This window comes from Salvelinus fontinalis, chromosome 33 (genome assembly GCF_029448725.1).
Source record: "Salvelinus fontinalis isolate EN_2023a chromosome 33, ASM2944872v1, whole genome shotgun sequence".
In the NCBI taxonomy this organism is placed as follows: Eukaryota; Metazoa; Chordata; class Actinopteri; order Salmoniformes; family Salmonidae; genus Salvelinus; species Salvelinus fontinalis.
In genome coordinates this window covers 27,653,164-27,667,238 of record NC_074697.1, presented here as the reverse complement: position 1 = coordinate 27,667,238, position 14,075 = coordinate 27,653,164, and the positions used below count along the sequence as shown (strand labels likewise).

Below are 14,075 nucleotides of genomic sequence, written 5' to 3'. Positions count from 1 at the left end.
AGGAGCTGCCAGAGACGCCAGCCAGCCAGGACCTGCCAGAGACGCCAGCCAGCCAGGACCTGCCAGAGACGCCAGCCAGCCAGGACCTGCCAGAGACGCCAGCCAGCCAGGACCTGCCAGAGTCCCTCAGCCAGGACCTGCCAGAGTCCCTCAGCCAGGACCTGCCAGAGTCCCTCAGCCAGGACCTGCCAGAGTCCCTCAGCCAGGACCTGCCAGAGTCCCTCAGCCAGGACCTGCCAGAGTCCCTCAGCCAGGACCAGCCAGAGTCCCTCAGCCAGGACCAGCCAGAGTCCCTCAGCCAGGACCAGCCAGAGTCCCTCAGCCAGGACCAGCCAGAGTCCCTCAGCCAGGACCTGCCAGAGTCCCTCAGCCAGGACCTGCCAGAGTCCCTCAGCCAGGACCTGCCAGAGTCCCTCAGCCAGGACCTGCCAGAGTCCCTCAGCCAGGACCTGTCGCCCCTTATCCCGGTGCTGCCCCTTATCCCGATGCTGCCCCTTCATTTAGGTGGGTTTAGTTGGAGGGTGGTCATTGGGCGGGGGATACGGAAGCGGGGAGTGATTATGGTGGGGTGGGGACCTCGCCCAGCGCCAGAGCCGCCCCCGTGGACAGACGCCCACCCAGACCCTCCCCTAGACTTTGTGCTGGTGCGCCCGGAGTTCGCACCTTAAGGGGGGGGTTCTGTCACGTTCCTGACCTGTTTTCCTTTGTTATGTATTTGTTTTAGTTGGTCAGGGCGTGAGTTGGGTGGGTTAGTCTAGGTGTTCTATTTCTATGTGGGGTTTTGTGTTCGGCCTGGTATGATTCTCAATTAGAGACAGGTGTGTATCGTTTGTCTCTGATTGAGAGTCATACAAAGGCAGCCAGGGTTTCACTGGTGTTTTGTGGGTGTTTGTTTCCTGTCTCAGTGTTTGTTCTGCACCAGATAGGACTGTCTCGGTTTTCACGGTTTGTTATTTTGTTATTTGTTAAGTGTTCATGGTTATTGTTTAATTAAACATGTTGAGCACTGGCTACGCTGCATTTTGGTCCTCTCCTTTACCCCTGGAAGAAAACCTTTACAAACCCGACCAAACCATCCCCTAACCCGGACGACGCTGGGCCAATTGTGCGCCGCCCTATTGGACATGAATGAGATTATTACCTACATTTAATGCTCTCATCAACATCATAAAAAGGTCTTTATAAAATAATTGTGATTGGTTTATTTGATTTATTGATTGATTTGATCATTCTGTAGGCCTTAAATGATACAGGGAGCTCTTATTCACTCCCCACCACTTTAACTGCTGGCTGTATGTTTGTTGTCATGCAGTACTTTGACAATTTACGCAACAGCTGGGCATTGTTCATGCAGTCACTAGCTCTGATCTGAGGATGATCCCTTAACAGTAAATATTGCATTACGACCAACTGTGGAGGCCCAGAGCTCTGGAGGAGGCCTAATGCTTGAGGACCGAAACACTAATTCATGAATGGACCCTCCACAGCCAATCACCATCATCCCATAGATTAGATCATGTTGGGTTTTGGTGAGGTGATTTTCTTCTCATGTCAAATCTGCTCAAAGACTCTTCCCAGTGAAGTCTGCTGGGTTATTCATGCCTTGGCAGAAGACATGATGCCATATTGGGTGGCTTCCATAACAGATTAAGGAGTTCTAATTTGTATCATAATCTCACGTTACAGAATACAGCTCACTGCACCCATCTCAGGCAGTCAGACACTTTGGAAGGACGGAGAAGAGGAGAGGGGCAGAGGGAGAGAGGGAGGTGAGGGGGAGAGAGAGAGGGAGGGAGGAAGGGGAAGGGACTGGTTTCCTCATAGACAGCTGGTGATGAGGATGTGTTACTCTCTGTAGCATGCCTCCTCTAGTCTGGCCGCTAAATATGTGATGATGAGGAATCACCAGAGATACTGTATGAGATGCATCAAAACAGAGCAACGTTGCACCTATAGCACCAATTTAAGGTTGGTTTTACATTTCCCCGCACAATGGTTAAATTTAGGATTTGGGGATGATAAACTGATCCTAGATCTGTGCATAAGATATATAAAAACACAGGGAGATAAGGAGACGGCAGTCATGGACTTTCACATTATGACACAGAGCCATCATTTCTCACAGTGACACATTGACCTTTGCTGACAAGAATGATTACAAACAAAATAATTCACTATTGGAGCAAATGTAAAGCAGCATCCATACTCATTTTGTTTTGTCTCACCATATTCAATATATCTCTACGTTGTGTTGGTTGTGTCATTGGCATCAAGTAAGTAAACACAGCGTAGCATTTGAAGTTAAGGAACAAATGTGTTGAGGCCAGAGAGAAAAGCTAGCAGCAGACGATGCTCCAGAAGCAGCATACAGACAGTAATAATGACTCCTCTTCTGTTTTCCCCCTCAGACTGAGCTAATATATTTTTGCTGGGTAATGATACCGAGACGGGAGAGCATATTCCCAGTAATTGATCCTGCTGGCTACCGCCGAGCTCTAACGAGCTAAACGAGGAGGAAAACCCTCCCAGCCAAGAGCAGAGTTTTTATAGAGGAGAGAAAGGGGGGGAGAGAGAGAGAGAGAGAGAGAGGGAGGGAGAGAGAGAGAGAGAGAAAGGGAGGGAGAGAGAGAGAGAGAGAAAGGGAGGGAGAGAGAGAGAGAGAGAAAGGGAGGGAGAGAGAGAGAGAGAAAGAGAGAGAGAGATTCAAATGAATGCATGCAAGTCAGATTAATGGAGAAATACAATTTCTAATACAAAGACGTTCCCGGGGTTTATCCATGGTTTCTGTGACGGCGGCATGCTGTAGCAGATCAAAGAGAGGAGTGTAAAATGGTTGGAGAGAGGGCTGCTTGAGCATTCTCTCCTTTTTCTTGTGCTGGAGAGAGAGAGGGAGCGAGAGAGCATGTGGATAGAGCACTCCCTCTTTCATCTCTGACAACATCCACTGGGGTTTGGGATATTGTGAATTTTGGAGTGAAATATTTCAAAGGGGTCGCAGAACTGAAGATTCATCTCTCCTCTACCATGTTGTCTCTATGCTGCTGGGTAGAAATCTAAGGGTTGCTGCACCTGTTGTCTTGTCTTCTTTTCTGATCAAAATGCCTTTCATTTTAACCTGATAATACAGTCCGACATTGATTAACCAGGATGACACCCAGACCGATAATTGCTGTTTCTGCCTCTGAAAACTACTGCGCAATGACTCGCCTCAGGGCCGGGTTTAGTTTATGAAGAATTGTTTAATGTTAGGCTACCTATTTATTACCTGTCTTCTATGCAACGGATTGGGAACCTGCCTCCAGATATTACATCTTCAAATGCATCTAGACAGTGGAACCTCATACAGCACATACCGTTTTTGTCCATTTGACTTAGTTTACATTCTGTGTTACGAACTGTTCACAAGAAACAAGTAGTTATAGTTATTGCTGTTGTTGATTAGTGCTGACTACACAATCGCAACAGCTATATATTATAGGTTAACTGCTGGAGTATTAAATAACCCATTAAACCCCTTCTTTTCTCTTCCATGCATACCTTGGAATTCTTCTGGAATTAGGTAAGCCATATACATATATTTCCCTGTGTTAAATTATAATAATAATACAAAAAAAGTTATAGTTTTGAAACTAAAATATTGTAGTGTAGGCAGCGGATTCAAATTGTTGTCAGGTGCTTCATCAGCATCTCTAATCAGATCTATCTATACAACTAATATCAAATAGCAAGTAAGAGACAAATTACCAGAAGTCATCGCAGCATAAGGATGCCTGGATGGTTTGAGAGGAGTGTATGTAGGATAAAAGCCTAGGGTGTGTTGTTGTATGATGCCTGAAACCGAAACAACAGAGAAAGGCTGCTGAATGCTGAATATTCATGGGGCGTGCTCGCGGGGGCCCAGAGATAAGACGTTTATGTTCTGCCAGCAAGGAAAAAAGGACAATGGGCGCCGCGGAGAGGTGTAGACATCAGTGGTTTAATGGCTTGAATCTAACTCGGGCCAATTAAAAGGCATGCAGCGTGCGCAGGGGTGGGCGGCCATTCATTTCAGGGGAAATTGAGGTTGAAATGAGCCATTGTTCGGACACGTGGCCACAGCATTGCATACTGAGTGCCAGCCCTGCAGTGACACTCTAAAGGGTAGATAGAGGAGAGAGAGGAGGATTGCTGTCATGGGTGGAGATTATGAACAGTGAATGCAGTGTGTGGAGAGAGATAGAGGAAGAGTGAGAGAGAGAAATGGAGAGAGAGAGAGAGAGAGACATCCACACACATACAAAGACAGAGGGGAAAGAGAGAGATCGAGAGGCAGTGAGAGAAAGACACACTGGGAGAGTTAGATAAAATGCTATGCCTTTGATTTATTCTTTCAGGCTGTAGATGTCTCCCTGTCTTTGTGGATAGTAATTGTCTGGCTGTATTGTCTGCCTATTTCTGTGCGGATAGGGTCAGGGGTTACCTGGTAGAGTTGGAGTTGCCTTCCCCAGGTGTGACGTCAGCTGGACAGACACCACACACTGCAGAAGTGCTGACTGAGGCCATAGACACACCCACCCACACACACACACACACACACACACACACACACACACACACACACACACACACACACACACACACACACACACACACACACACACACACACACACACACACACACACACACACACACACACACACACACACTTACTTGCCTGACAAAACAGCACATGGAGATTATACATCACAGCTTGTCAGGCGTGTGTGTGTGTGTGTGTGTGTGTGTGTGTGTGTGTGTGTGTGTGTGTGTGTGTGTGTGTGTGTGTGTGTGTGTGTGTGTGTGTGTGTGTGTGTATGTGCGGAGGGGCTTGCCATTACAGGACAGAGATTTGAGAAAATCCTCACTGATGCAATCACTTTATGACCATTATCATCTCATCAGTTAAACATTTTTGTGTAATTATCTGTAGTTTCTAATGTAGTCACACAGCTTAAAGCGCCCCTTTCTGTTGAGCTTTCAATATCGTCTTTTGATGGTTTGATATTGTAACCCAGAGAGGCTTTCTGCCTGCATGGCTGCTGAATGTGTTCACATGTGACCTTTGGTTAATGTCACACGTCACAGGCTTTCATGTCACCCCAACACAACATGACAGGACTTTTTTCCAACCCCCATTTTCCTCCCCTGAAACAGAGGCATCATCAGAGCTATTTTAGTGTAGAGCAGGCAAGGCGGACCACATTAATTGTCCCTGTGAGTGGTCTGGATGGACGAAGGGCAGTCAGCTGGAAAGGAGAGGCAGGGGCAGGGCGGTGGGGTGTAGGAGGCGGGTTCCCTAAGGGTGGGAGGGGGGGGCAAATTAGCGAGGGATGCTAGACGTGTGCGCTTATATGTATGGACAGGAAGGTTCCTACTCTACACTACCTTTTATAGAATCAGCATGCTAAGGTGTTCTGAAAACCCACATTGGGTGTATTTCATTGATTTGAGGTTTTGACGTCAGACATGTTTTGTGGATACACATCCGTTTCAAAATATTTCTGGGTATTCATGTCGAAAAATGCTCACATCCCAGTCAAACTTCACACACAAAAGAGAAAAAGGCCTCTTTTATCACCAAGTGCACATCTCTCTCTGAGTGTTGGTGTACAGAAGTGATCACATAAGTCCCATTCCTACTGAACTTTACAACAAACATCAGCACCAAGATAATACTCTAACTCATAAAAGCTTAGGAGAAAAGGAGGGAGGAAGAAAAAGGAAAGAGAGGATGCAGAGAGAACGGAGGCCGGAGAAAGACGAGGCATGGTGAGTATGACCGTATCAGTACGGTGTTGTGAGGAATGACAGAACAGGAGATTCTGCAGGAGGGGCAGTGTTGGGCTGCATCCCAAATGAAACGCTATTCCCTATATAGAGTACTACTTTTGACTAGGGCTTATTTGGGACGAAGCCTCAGACAGAGACAGGGCCCTAAGATGGACGAACCCTGGGCCCCTGGGTGTTTAACGAGCTCAGCCTTACGAAGCCATGTGTGTCATCTGATTACTGTAGCATCCTCTGTCTCTCCCTCTTTTGTTCACTCTCTCATTCTCTCTCTTGTTCTGTCTTTCTCTTTCTCTCTCTATCTTCTCTTTCTCTCTCGCTCTCTCTCTCCCCCTCCCCCCCTCTCTCAGATAAATTATATCCCCAGGTCTATTTCTATGTTGGTCTATATTGTTGTTCAGTATTAGATAATAGATATGATCATTTTGTATTTATTTATTTAGTTTTAGCTGTTGGCTGATCTTTTTTTAGCTGTTGGCTAAATGTGTTAAAAGTGGGACAAGAAATGTGGGCTATTTAGGTCTAGTTTATTCAAGATACAGAAGTTGTCCGCAGTATTGCAACACTACAATATCACAATCATACTTCAGTACTGACCTAATGTAAAGCCAGCCTTTTCTACAAACTTTTAAAAGTGCATGCATCAGTAACTATATATGCTCTCATAATGGAGCTGGAAAGAATAGCAGTGGCTCCTGACCAATTGTGCTATTTTGTGTGTTTTTTGCTGATTTTAACTTTATTTGTACATAATGTTTCCCCCATCGTTTCCTATAACCGAAAATAACTTCTAGACATCAGAACAGTGATCACTAACCTCGATTTGGATGTGGAGTTCTACTTCAACGAGCGACGGCGAAGGACAAACTGCTCATCCCAGACCAGGCCCAAATCCCGACACTCGAAAAAGCAAGAGACTGCGTTATGGAGGCCGGTGTGCGGGATACCTGACGAGACTACATCGGCGAATGGATAAACTGCCTCTGCACGTTCGTCAATAGAACAGTAATCACTGGAGAATTAACTGGAAGAACGCTGTTCAAGTTCTTGAGATCAACGTCATCTGAAGAACTGTAATATCCAACGTTTCTCCAAGTCGTGGCTTTACAAGGACATGGAAAATATAAATCGATCTGGTTTTTCTGTACATCGGCAGGACAGAAGGGCAGCGTCGGGTAAACACAAGGGGGGTGCTGTGTGTCTTTGTTAACAACAGCTGGTGTACGATCTCTAATATTAAGGAAGTCTCCAGGTTCTGCTAGCCTGAGTTAGAATACCTCATGATATGCCATATTTTTGTAGCTGCCAATTTACCACCACAAGTTGATACTGGCACTTAGATCACACTCAGTCACTACAGTCCCTGGTTCGAATCTAGGCTGTATCACATCTGGCCGTGATTGGGAATCCCATAGGATGGCGCACAATTGGCCCAGCGTCATCCGGGTTTGGCCTGGGGTAGGCCTTTCATTGTAAAGAAGAATTTGTTCTAAACTGACTTGCCTAGTTAATTAAAGGTTACATTTAAATATGTAAAATAAATGGCCTCATCAATCTACACACATGACCCCTTAATGACAAAACGAATATAGGTTACATTTGTGCAAATTCATTGAAAATATAAAAACATAAATACCTTGTTTACATAAGTATTCAGAGGCTTTGCTATGAGACTTGAAAGTGAGCTCAGGTGCATCTTGTTTCCATTGATCATCCTTGAGATGTTTCTACAACTTCATTGGAGTCCACATGTTGTACATTTAATTGATTGGACATGATTTGGAAAGGCACACACCTTTCTATATAAGGTCCCACAGTTGACAGTGTATGTTAGAGGCAAAACCAAGCCATGAGGTCGAAGGAATTGTCAGTAGAGCTCAGAAACAGGATTGTGCCGAGGCACAGATCTGGGGAAGGGTACCAAAACATTTTTGCAGCATTGAAGGTCCCCAAGAACACAGTGGCCTCCATCATTCTTAAATGGAATACGTTTGGAACCACCAAGACTCTTCCTAGAGCTGGCCACCCGGCAAAATTTAGCAATCGAGGGAGAAGGGCCTTGCCTTGGTCAGGGAGGTGACCAAGAGCCTGATGGTCACTCTGACAGAGCTCCAGAGTTCCTCTGTGGAGATGGGAGAAACTTGCAAAAGGACAACAATCTCTGCATTGCGCCACCAATCAGGCCTTTATTGTATAGTGGCCAGACAGAAGCCACTCCTCAGTGAATGGCACATGACAGCCCGCTTGTCATCCCAGCATGTTTTCTGTGTGTTACTATCTCTCTAGTTCTTGTTTTCTAGTCTTCCGGACCTTTTTTGCCTGCCCTGACCCTGAGCCTGCCTACCGTTCTGTCCCTTTTTGACTCTGACTTGGACTACAAACCTCTGCCTGCCCTCGGCCTGCCCTCAACCTGCCCTTTTGCCTGCCCCTTTGTCATAATAAATATTCTGAGAACCGAACCATCCACCTCCTGTGTCTGCATCTGGGTCATATCCTGAGTCGTGGTAGTACGAATTGGCCACGACTGACCCAGCAGACTCAGACCAGCTCCACAACACTGTCCCCCTGCAAGGAGCCACCATTGGAAGACACAAGGAACTACTTCAGAACCTTATGGAGGGACTCCATACCTTGGAGGAATGCCATGACTATATGCTCAAGTCATTACTGGAGCAAGCCACCATGGAAACCTCCCGGGCGCCCAGTAACCTTGCTACTAGCAATGCTTCTCTCAAGCCTACCCCGGCTTCCCTAGAACCCCGCTTACCTTCTCTGGAGCGCTATACTACAGCCCTCTTCGTTTCCTTCGGATCGGACGAAGATAGCGTATCTTATAATGCTGATGTCTGCAAGCGCTACGGCGGTGTGGGATCAACAATCCGACATTTGCCTTAGTCTGGAGGATTTTGTGGCGGAGTTAAGGAAGGTGTTCGATTTCCCGGTGTCTGGGAGACAGGCAGCTTGGAAGCTACTTTGTCTGCGTCAAGACTCCCGCAGTGTGGCAGACTACACAGTAGACTTTCGCACACTGGCTGCCGAGAGTGCCTTGTACCAGGGGTCCCTGTTCGACACCTTCCTTTATGGATTTTCGGAGGAAATCAAAGACGAACTCGCAGCCCGGGAGTTACCCAGGGACTTTGACTTCCTCATAGCCTTGACTATAAGGATCGATGGACGCCTACGGGAACGCAGGCGGGAGAGGAGGTCTGTTTTCAGCCACACTCGCTCGTCCATGGTTTCAACCTTGGACCATTGTCTCCTAGTGAACGTTTACGCAGGCAGAGCTCCAACAGTTGCCTGTATTGTGGTACTACAGGACATTACATATCCATCTATACAGTAAAAGACCAGGCTCATCAGTAGGTACGGGTACGCTGGTGGGCCATAAAGGGAGTCTCCAAACTCCCATTACTCGTATTCCTCTCCACACGATCCTGCTGTGGGGTGACCGGTCAAAATCTCTCCGGGTGCTCATTGACGCTGGGGCTGACGACAGCTTCATGGATGCTACCCTGGTATCTGAGCTGGGTATCTCTACTCAACTTCTCTCCATTCTCATGGACGCCAAAGCTTTGGACAGACGCTGCATTGGCAGGGTCACTCACAGTACGGTTCCATACAGTTTCTACTAATTGAATCTCCTCATACACCTGTGGTTTTGAGATTTTCATGGCTCCAGAGGCACAACCCCCTGATCGACTGGACTACTGGGTTGGATCCCGTTCTACCATGAACATTGCCTTAAGGCGGGGCAACCTGCCCTGGGATGTCCTTCTGCGGGCTTGGGAAAAGCTTTGGATCTCTCCGCCTTTCCTGCGGAGTACCAGGACCTCCAGGAGGTTCTTAACAAGGCTCGAGTCACATCCATTCCTCCGCATCAACCCTACGATTGCACTATTTACCTCCTCCCGGGCACCACACCACCTCGAGGGCGGCTTTATCCCTGTCTGGCCCAGAGACCAAGACTATGGAGTTATACATTGAGGATTCTCCAGCTGTCGGGATCATGCGTTCTTCTGCCTCCCCTGCCGGGCAGGGTTTTTCTGTGTGGAAAAGAAGGACAAAACCCTGCGCCCGTGTATCAACTACCGGGGCCTCAATGACATCACTGTAAAAAATTGTTACCCGCTACCACTCTTCTCCTCGGCGACCATCTTTTCAAAGTTGGACCTTCGGAGTTTCTATCACCTGGTTCAGATACGGGAAGGAGATGAGTGGAAGACAGCCTTCAACATGGCTAGTGGACACCACGAGTACCTGGTTATGCCATTTGGTCTGACCAACGCTCCCGCAGTGTTCCAGGCCCTGGTCAACGATGTGCTCCGTGACATGTTGAACCGGTTTATGTTTGTCTATCTCGACGACATCCTTGTCTTTTCCTTGTCGGCTTAAGAACATGTTCTTCATGTCCAACAAGTCCTCCAGCGCCTCCTGGAGAACCGGCTGTTTATAAAAGCGTAGAAATGTGAGTTCCATCGTTCAACTATGTTCTTTCTGCGATACGTCATCGCTGCAGGGAGCATTCAGATGGATCCTGACAAGATGAGAGTGGTGGTGGATTGGCCCGGTTTATTGGGGGCTACAGCATCCTGGCCTCCCCCCTCTCTGCTCTCACCTCTCCCAATGTTCCGTTTATGTGGTCCCCAGCTGCTGACTGGGCATTTCTGGATATGAAGCACCATTTCACCACAGCCCCCATCCTAATCCATCCGGACCCATCCCGTCAGTTCATGGTGGTGGTTGATGCCTTGGACATTGGAGTGGGGCCGTCCTGTCCCAGCGTTCTGTCCCAGCGTTCTGTCCAGGACCCAAAACTGCATCCCTGCGCTTTCCTTTCCCATCGTCTCAATTCTGCTGAGAGGAACTATGAAGTGGAAAATTGGGAGCTTCTGGCGGACCGGCCATAAGATTTGGAAAATCTCCGCACCGCCAAGCACCTCAACTCAAGGCAGGCTCGTTGGGCTCTGTTATTCACTCGATTCAATTTTACCATTGCCTATCGCCCTGGGTCCAAAAATGTGAAGCCTGACGCTCTCTCCCGCCTGTATAGTTCCGCTACTACACCCTCTGACCCTGAGACCATCCTCCTTACCTCCTGTCTAGGAGCTACACTAGTATGGGGTATTGAAAGCTGGGTCCGCAAGGAGCAGCATTCACAGCCGGACCCCGGACCCCGGAGCGAGGGGGGGGGGGGGGGGGGGGGGGGGGGGCCCGGCATACCGGATGTTCGTCCCAGATTCGGCCCGGTTCCCGGTCCTGGAATGGGCCCATTCCTGTAAATTCACATATCATCCCAGATGCCGTCGGACCCTGGCTTTCATCCGCCAAAGTTTTTGGTGGACCACCATGGTTCCGGGTGTCTCCACATTCTTTGCTGCCTGCACTGTGTGCGCACAGAACAAGACTTTGTGGCAAGCTACAGCTGGTCTCCTTCAACCACTCCCTGTTCCTCATCTCCCCTGAACTTTGTCACTGGTCTCCCTCCGTCAGATGGCAACACCACCATACTTACTGTGGTGGATAGGTTTTCCAAAGCTGCACATTTTATTCCCCTTCCCAAGTTACCCTCAGCCAAGGAGACAACCCAGCTTATGGTGCAGCACGTCTTCCGGATCCATGGACATCCGGACAACATGGTCTCCGATCGGGGTCCTCTAGGAACATCATGGACCCAGCCCTCATCACTGAGTTCCGCCGCCGACACCCCGGTCAACCAGGTATGTGCCAAGATAGGATGCCAGGAGTTGGGGTACTGTCACATCCTGATCTGTTTCACCTGTCTTGTGCTTGTCTCCATCCCCCACCAGGTGTCTCCTATTTTCCCCCATTGTCCCCTGTGTATTAATACCTGCGTTTTCTGTTTGTCTGTTGCCAGTTCGTCTTGTCTCGTCAAGTCGTCCCAGTGTGTTTTCTGTGTGTTACCTTCTCTCTAGTTCTTGTTTTCTAGTCTTTCCAGTTCTGACCTTCTTGTCTGCCCTGACCCTTGCTGCCATCCTGTCCCGTTTTTAATCTGCCTTGGACTACAAACCTCTGCCTGTCCTCGACCTGCCCTCTGTCATAAAAACTATTCTGACAACCGAACCATCTTCCTCCTGTGTCTGCATCTGGGTCATATCCAGAGTCGTGATACTCAGACCATGAGAAACATGATTCTCTGGTCTGATGAAACCAAGATTTAACTCTTTGGCCTAAATGCCAAGTGTCACATCTGGAGGAAACCTGGCACCATCCTGACGGTGAAGCATGATGGTGGCAGCATCATGATGTGGGGATGTTTTTCAGCAGGAGGGACTGGGAGACTGGTCAGGATCGAGGGAAAGATGAACAGAGCAAAGTACAGAGAGATCCTTGATGAAAACTGCTCCAGAGCACTCAGGACCTCAGACTGAGGCGAAGGTTCACCTTCCAACAGGACAACGACCCTAAGCACACAGCCAAGAAAACGCAGGAGTGGCTTCGGGACAAGTGGCCCAGCCAGAGTTGCCCAGCCAGAGCCCGGACTTGAACTGATCTAACATCTCGGGAGAAACCTGAAAATAGCTGTGCAGCAACGCTCTCCATCCATCCTGGCAGGGCTTGAGAGGATCTGCAGGGAAGAATGGGAAAAACGCCCCAAATACAGGTGTGCCAAGCTTGTAGCGTCATACCCAAGAAGACTCGAGGCTGTAATCGCTGCCAAAGGTGCTTCAACAAAGTACTGAGTAAAGGGTCTGAATACTTATGTAAATGTGATATTTCAGATTATTTGTAATAAATTTGCCCAAATTTCTAATAACCTGTTGCTGCTTTGTCAGAAATGGCTATTGTGTGTAGATTAATCAGGAATAAAATCTATTTAATCCATTTTAGAATAAGACTGTAACATAACGAAATGTGGAGAAAGTCAAGGGGTCTGAATACTTTCCAAATGCACTGTAGATACACTTTCACACACTTCACATACACTGCTGCTACTGTGTTTATTATCTATCTTGATTGCCTAGTCACTTTGCCCTGGCCTACATGCACATTGACTCGGTACCAGTACTCCTTGTATATAGCCTCGTTATTTTATTGTGTTACCATTTCCTTTGTTATTTATTTTTGCTATTTTTTCTTACTTTCTAACTGCATTGTTGGGAAAGGGCTTGTAAGTTAGCATATCACAATACAGTCTACACCTGTTGTATTCGGCGCATGTGACAAATAAGATTTGATTCAGTGATCTGACAAACCATGCATAATTTATGAAATGCATTGTCAATACTTTGATGGCTTTTTTTCCCTCTGTGCTGTAATCGATTGACAGATTTATTACCACTCTTTCATGTTGTTTCATGTGGGCTTTGTGCATTGTTTATTGCAAACTATTTCCAAAGCCGATACTAGCCAGGCCAGTGTATAGCAGTGACTGCACCCCCCCAGTGTTGAAGTACGGCAGCTCAAGGCAGCATACAGAAGCTCTCAATCATGACGGGGGACTGCCTGATACACAGCGCCCTGAGGGATAATGGTTATTTTGCATGTGTGTGTGTATGTGTGCATGCGTGTGTGTACTGCAGAGTACAGTATTTGACTCCATTTTTGCGGTGGTGTAAAGTACTTCAGTAAAAATACTTTAAAGTACTACTTAAGTAGTTTTTGGGGGTATCTGTACTTTACTTTATTCTTTATATGTTTTACATCTTTTACTTTTACTTCACTATATTCCAAAAGAAAATAATCTACTTTTTACTCTATACAATTTCCCTGGCACACAAAAGTATTTGTTACATTTTGAATGCTTAGCAGGACATGAAAATGGTCCAATTCATGCACTTATCAAGAGAACATCCCTGGTCATCCCTTCTGCCTCTGATCTGGCAGACTCACTAAACACACATGCTTCATTTGTAAATTATGATTGAGTGTTGGAGTGTGTCCTGGCTATCCATAAATAAATAAAAAACTAAGAAATGGTGCCATCTGGTTTGCTTAATATGAGGAATTTGAAATGATTTATGCTTTTACTTGTACTTTTGATATTTTAGCAATTACATTTACTTTTGATAGTTAAGTGTATTTTACTCAAGTAGTATTTTACTCTTGAGTCATTTTCTATTAAGGTATCTTTACTTTTACCCAAGTATGACAATTGTGTACTTTTTCCACCACGGATTATTTTGGGGGGGATAGGGTGCTTGCTGGAAGTGAGGGAGAGACAACAGTTTCCCTGACAACGTCAGTAGTTGTCAACACCTCCGTCTTAATAGTGACAAATGGTACTTATTACATCAGCGTTAATTTCCCC

The 14,075-nt window shown here is 47.0% G+C and overlaps 1 protein-coding gene and 1 long non-coding RNA gene across 4 annotated transcripts in view; both read left to right on the top strand.

Annotated features, from left to right (window-relative positions):
* The window catches only part of LOC129831921 (cell adhesion molecule DSCAM-like), a 145,558-nt gene that overhangs the window by 74,701 nt on the left and 56,782 nt on the right, over positions 1 to 14,075 (top strand). The window lies entirely within an intron of this gene.
* On the top strand, positions 11,024 to 13,741 carry LOC129831922 (uncharacterized). The gene is made up of 2 exons (XR_008755830.1): positions 11,024 to 11,523; positions 11,754 to 13,741. It is a non-coding gene; the product is annotated as an uncharacterized LOC129831922 (long non-coding RNA).